The sequence below is a fragment of the Staurois parvus genome, unplaced genomic scaffold, assembly GCF_062004578.1.
Source record: "Staurois parvus isolate SC_StPar_1 unplaced genomic scaffold, SC_StPar_1.0 ptg000276l, whole genome shotgun sequence".
Classification (NCBI taxonomy): Eukaryota; Metazoa; Chordata; class Amphibia; order Anura; family Ranidae; genus Staurois; species Staurois parvus.
The window spans coordinates 1,850,316-1,857,243 of NW_028318072.1; positions in this window are offsets into that span (position 1 = coordinate 1,850,316).

Sequence of the window (6,928 nt, forward strand, 5' to 3'; positions counted from 1 at the left end):
AGGTGAATTGGATGTGGGCAGGGAGGGTGGGGTGGGTGGGGAATTACTGGAACCTATCCCCTATATGGCTTTCTCTGCAGCAGCTGAAAGCCAGCTTCTTCTCCTCTCCCTACCGATGGCCTTCAGCTGCTGCAGAGAGAGCCATACAGAGGATTAGATCCAGTAATGGCCCACCTCCCTACACACCCATCACCCTCCATGTCCACCATATGTTTCTCCCTGCTGCCCAGGTCGCCCTGTGTGCTCCATCCCCACAGGATTGCTGTCTTCCCTCCTCTCCTTCCCACCTGCAGCTGCAAGCACACAATAGGATTTCTAAGCATGGAGAGTGGGGAAAGGGTGCAGTAAATATGTCACATTTACCAGCCCCTTCATTTCCTGAATGAAAACAATGAATGATCGGTACTGGACACTCATTATGATCCTTCATAACTGACACACAGTAAACTTTTTTTTTGGGGGGGGGGGGGGACCTGTCAGGTTCTCTGTATAGGGCCCCCTGGTTTCTAACAGCAGCCCTGCCAGCAGCACTCATGTGACTTCTATCAGTGTCCAGCAGAACACTGGTTAAAGCTTGTACAAGGAGATTTCATTCTCCCCTGATTGTCCTATGAGGCTGCAAAACCCCTGACCCTCTGTCTGGACAGCACTGGCTGGCCTTGTGCTGATCACAGACACTCTCCCAAGAAAAAAGTCTCTAGCAATACAAACCAAACTGAGCATGTGCAGCTTGCCCCCAAGGCTCTGATCTAACAGTAGATGGATTTGGGACAGTAGAAGAAGAGACTATATCTAGTCTCCCACAGTACACAGAACATGGAAGTGCAATTATTTCAGTAAATATAAACTGCTAAATACCTTTTCTTATCAGCAGTTATAGCAGTCTTGTAACTTCTATCAGTGTTCAGCAGAGCACTGGTTAAAGCTTGTAGGAGGAGTTTTCCTTCTGCTCTAAGAGGATGAAGAACCCCTGAGCTCTGCCTGGATAGTGCTGATTGGCCCTGTGCTGATCACATGCACTCTTCCAAGAAAAAAAAAATGTCTCTAGCAATACACACCAAACTGAGCATGTGCAGAATGGCTACGGGTTCAGTCTGTCTTATCAGGAGATAAGATGTGGACATTTGAACAAGAGGAGGATTGGAGAAGAGGGTTTAGTAACACTTGAAGGCTGAATTGTCATGTTACCACAAATTTAGGTGACTAAAATGGACATTTAGGGTTAGGGTTATTTCTATTCTATGCCAGTGATTAGTTACCCCTGGTTCACATCTGTGTGGGTGGTGACGCTGCGGATCCGCACAAAAATCCATGAAGCTGCACCACCCGCACAGAGAAATGCGGACTGTGGGCAGGTGCCATTAATTCTAATGGCATGCCGCCCGCACTGGAAATCACAATCGCACTGGGAACCTAGGTTCCCTTGCGGGCTGCGTTTTCTGAAGAAGTGCATGTCCGGGGGCACGGGAGTCCATTCAAATGAATGGGCTCTTGTGCCCAGGCAAAATGCGGCCTGCAGGAACATGGAGATGTGAACCTAGACTTAGGAACATGGAGATGTGAAGGCCAGCCTAGAGATCAGCTTTATATTGCTGGCTCAGAGTGCAGTATATATATTCTATACATGAAGACACTATAGTAATAGCGACTGCACGTTTTACAGTACACAGAAAGAATATATTTCCTAAACTGGATGTTTAAAAATGAAAGACATTGACATGTCATGATTCTAACTTAATAAAGGTAATTGCCAAAATCATTTTGCCATAAAAATACTGAACACATTTTTTCAACCTTGAACATGACAGCTAGAGCTAAATATGACAGCTTTGCATTAAAATCTGTTGTTCTAGTAAATGGTTTATGGCATGCTACAATATTTACAGTATATGCAGACAATAAATCACTATACTATGGCAACTCACTTCTGCCTCATCATTCTGATTCTCAAACAGTAATTGTATAGACAGACAATCATTTTTGTCTATCCTATGTTCCCCTTGAGGTGCATTGTGAATATAGCTGAAATGATTCATTTGACTGTAGGTGTTTGTTGGATACAATCTGCAAAAGTGATAAAGTATATCAAGGCTCTGTTCTTCTAGCATTATTTTTCATTTGGATCTTCAAGGGTTTATGTCGGGAAATGCAGTTTGTTTTCAGGAGTAATCCTCTTATAGTTTACAATAGTTTGAGGAGCTTCTTGGCTCATTCTGAGTTCCTTTACAGATGCATTTGACCTGTGGTTGACCATCCTCTAAGACAGTGTTTCTCAACCTTTTTTCAGTCAAGGCACCCTTTAAAGTTATGAACAGTCCTGAGGCACCCTTTAAAATTATGGACAGTCTTGAGGCACCCCATTCTAAAATGTGAAAAACTATTCTAATAGTTTTATACACTACAGCAACATCCACACATGTAGGACACCCAACATTAGAGGTGAGTTATTCTTCCAAAGCAAATACACTTTTTCACACTGGTACTGACTAATATTCCATGGTTTCTCTTCTCCATCAGTTTTTCTCCATCACTCAGCTAATGTGACCCCAGCATTGATGGAGAGGGGCAGGGGAGGGTCAAACTAGGATGCTTTGCAGGCAGCTGACATCCTCCTAATCAACTGATGATGTCATTGGTTGTCAGGACGGCGGCGGCTAGAAGGTCGTAATGGTGCACAATGAAAACCTGTGGCTTTGTGTAACTAAAAAGCACGATTGTTCCACGCGCTGGCTTGTGTACAAGTTTTGGGCAATTTTTAGACATTTTGCCAAGGCACCCCTGAAGAAACCTCAAAGCACCCCACGGTGCCTGGGCACCCTGGTTGAGAAAGGCTGCTCTAAGAGTCTAAGGCTCCATTCATACCTGGCATTTCCAGAACGCACAAGAAAGTGCACAGTAAACATTTGTTTTGCCACACATTTTGGAAACACACTTTACATTAACTGTTAATATTATGGGTAAAGTTGATCCAGGGAATATCCTATTGCCTCTCGGGGGATCAGGAAGGGATTTTTTCCCCTGCCGGAGCAAATTGTGTCCTGCTTTGCTGGGATTTTTTGCCTTCCTCTGGATCAATTGTGGGTGTAGGATTATAATTTTTTTTTGTTTGTGGTTGAACTAGATGGACTTGTGTCTGTTTTTCAGCCAGACTAACTACTGTATGTTAATGGAGCCCCAAGTGCGGGTAGCAGTGCCTTCTGACAATCCTTTAGACTAAGGTATGAAGCCTAACCTGCATCAGTTTTTTTTCAAGCCACTTTTGCATTCCTATCGACTTGTATGGGGCGAAATGAAGTTCTGAAGTGAACAAAAGCTCATTGTTGCTGACCTCAAATATAACTTTTATTTTTTTGTCTCAGGTCGTGTTACTAGAAGAGCTGGTGATATGCAATTTAGATGCTCTTCTAAATCAGACAGCCAGAATATTTTTGTCTGTACCCACTGTGCTTTAAAGTCTAGGTCCACCTGTTATATCCATATTTCTGATGTAACATTGTGCCAAGATGTCTTCCCCACTTCCAAACTGAACCCCCCTTACACGATTGTGGGGATTCTTCTCCATGGCACTGTTTAAATTCTGTCTTTTTTTTTTTTTAAATTTTAGAAGAGTCATTAATTCACATGGATCTGTGATTGAACAAACCCCTGCAGCAGACTTGTAGTTGTCAATGCAACACATGCACGGTGATGCAACACTACTAGTTCCTTGACGCTTCCAATAGCAGCGTAACAAAAAGTCTGTACCTTGATACGGACATGGTGCTGGAGCCTGTGCATTGCCTCTGCCATTCACTGATCACACTTTCAATGCTTGGTAGGCTCACATGCAAACTATTATTAAATGCACACGTTTTTCTGTGGGTGTATTTATTATTGTCTTGCAAACTATAGACTTATAAAGCAGACTGAACATGATATATATAGTTTTTCGTTTCAGCACCAAAAGTATACTATCAGTGTTTTGTGTTACTCACTGATAATATATATATATATATATTTTAACTGTTTAAAAGGAAGTGTTGTATTTATTGCTCATTTATATTTCACTAATATCATTAATTGTATTCAGCTTGAGGACATTAACCACTTGCCTGCAGGGCAGTTTCACCCCCTTCCTGCCCAGGCTGACTTTCAGCCTTCGCACTTTGAATGACAATTGCGCGGTCATGCAACACCGCACCCAAACCAAATGTTTATAATTTTTTGAGACAGATAGAGCTTTCTTTTGGTGGTATTTAATCATCACTGGGCTTTTTATGCTAAACAAACTAAAAAAGACAAAATTTTGAAACAAAAAAGTTTTTTCTTAGTTTCTGTTATACAATTTTGTAAATAAGTAATTTTTCTCCTTCACTGATGGGCACTGATAGGCAGTACTGATAGGTGGCACTGATGGGTACTGACAGGCAGCACTGATGGGCACTGATATGTGGTACCGATAGGCGGCACTGATACGCAGGACTGACTAGCACTGATAGGTGGCACTGACTGGCACTGATAGGTAGCACTGATTGTCACTGATAGGTGGCACTGATGGGTACTGATAGACTGCACTGATGAGGAGGCACTGATTGGTGGCACTGATGGGCACTGAAAGGCAGCACTGATGGGCACTGATATGTAGCACTAATGATCACTTATATGTGGCACTAATAGGCCCTGATAGGCAGCACAGATGGGCATTGATAGGCAGCACTGACTGGAACTGATAGGCAGCACTGACTGGCACTGATAGATGGCATTGGCTGGCACTGATAGGTGGCACTGATGGGTACTGATAGACTTCACTGATGAGGAGACACTGATAGGTGGCACTGATGGGCATTGACAGGCATCACTAATAGTCTCAAAAAGGCAGCTCTGAAGGGCACTAATGTTTAGCATTGATGGGCACTGATTGGAGGTAATGATGTGCACTGAAAGGCAGCACATATGGGGCTGCACTGATAATCAGGGCACTGATGTTCTCCCCTGGGGGCGCGCATGCACAGCTACAGTGGTAGGACGCGTATGACGTCTACGGCGGGTGGGAGGAGGTTAAACACAGGAAATACACCTAAAGAAACAAAAAAAAACTTCTAGGGTGTATCTCCTACATTTAAATTCTCTCCCCTTGCTACTGCCAACTGTATTACAAAGCAGAAGTAGCAGTCAAATTGCAGATGCCAGCGTCTTAGAGTTATACAGTGTAACAATGCATTGTCACATTGTATTTACTATTTTATTCATATAAAGATCGAAGGTGTGACCACTAGAAGTGTCCAGGTCCCGCATCAAGTGACTGCTCTTCTGCATTCTGAACACAGAAGGTCGGCCACTCGGCTTGGGTGCCGTTCAGAGATTGCTTTGCATTTTCTGAATTAATACAAACTGTTCTCTGAAGAAGTGGAGAGATTGACATCACTGGAGTAGCGGTGTCTACTTCAGTGATTCCTATCTTGCAGGTGCATTGGCCAGGTATGGTATATACATAGTTACATTGGTCCAAGCTGGACCAATGATACTATGTATAAAATACCAATACATGATATTCTTCTTTAACCCATTTACTGTCAACACCGTATATTTTATGGTGTTGGCAGAGGTGGGGTTTATACACACTCCTTGTAGGAGTGTCCACAAGCCAACTGTCAACGTTCTAATGAAAGTGATCTGGCAGATGTATAGCTGCCAGATTCCTTTATATGACCTCCTCCCAGGACGATTCCCCCTGCCATGCTTCCCAGGCTCCAATGTCTCACCTGTGGAGTGGAGGGGAAGAAGATCAGCTGATCTACCCTAGTTGGAATGGACCCAAAAGTGACGTCTAAAACTTCACTTCCAGTTTCTAGTGTTACTTTCCATGGCCCTTCCAGCCAGGAAAGAAGCTAATGGAGCATGATCTGCATTTAAAAATTGTTACACCCAAGCACTGAAAGTCCACCCATAAATTTGAGCCATCCCCGCACCAACGTCCATACACATACAGACATATGCCAGGGGTATCTTTGTATGAAATGTTGCTTGTGATATACAGTACATGACACATATCGCCGTGCATGCTGGAGTGAGAGCGATAATTCTAGGGCCACTATTCATGGTTAACTCTAAACTGATAACCTGTAGAGGCTTTTAAAGCATCGCCTATGGAAAATATAGGGTACAGAATTTCTTTGTTCTTTTGTGGATGTGTGCAAATTTGAATCTTGACTTGCTGGGTATCTATCCACTCAACACAAACTCATCTTTGATATTTTAGAAAAATTTGGTAATATATTGCATTTTTATGCTCTAAAATTAATTTGAATATAATTTTTTTGACATTTTCAGCTTGATAAACTGTTGCGTAAATAACATGGGACATACAAAATTGGAACTTCCACCATTTTATTTTCCAAGGTCCCTGCTTTTTGAAAATATATAGTGTTTGAGGGTTTTAACAAATCTTCATGCCCAAAATGTTTTTTTATACATGTGTGCAAAAACACAAAAATGGCTCTGGCAGCAAAATGGCTAAACTAGCACTCGTCAAAATAGAAAAAAACCCACCTTTTTAACATATTTTTATCTATAGATTACATAGAAAATAAAAAAAGTTTCAAGACAATATTGTCAAAAAACCTGGTCTGTCCTCCCAGTACATTCTTTAGGTAGGGGTATATGTTTCCTTCTATATGCTATATTTTTTATTTTATTTATTTCAGGTACTTATATAGTGCTGTCAATTTATGCAGCACTTTACATATATATTGTACATCCACATCAGTCCCTAACCCTCAAGGGTTGTACAATCTAAGGTCCTTAATCTACATACACATATGAGGGCCAATTTAGACAGGATCCAGTTAACCTACCAGCATGTCTTTGGAGTGTGGAAGGAAACCAGAGTACCCAGAGGAAACCCACACAGGCACAGGGAGAACATGCAAACTCCAGGCAGGTGGTGCCA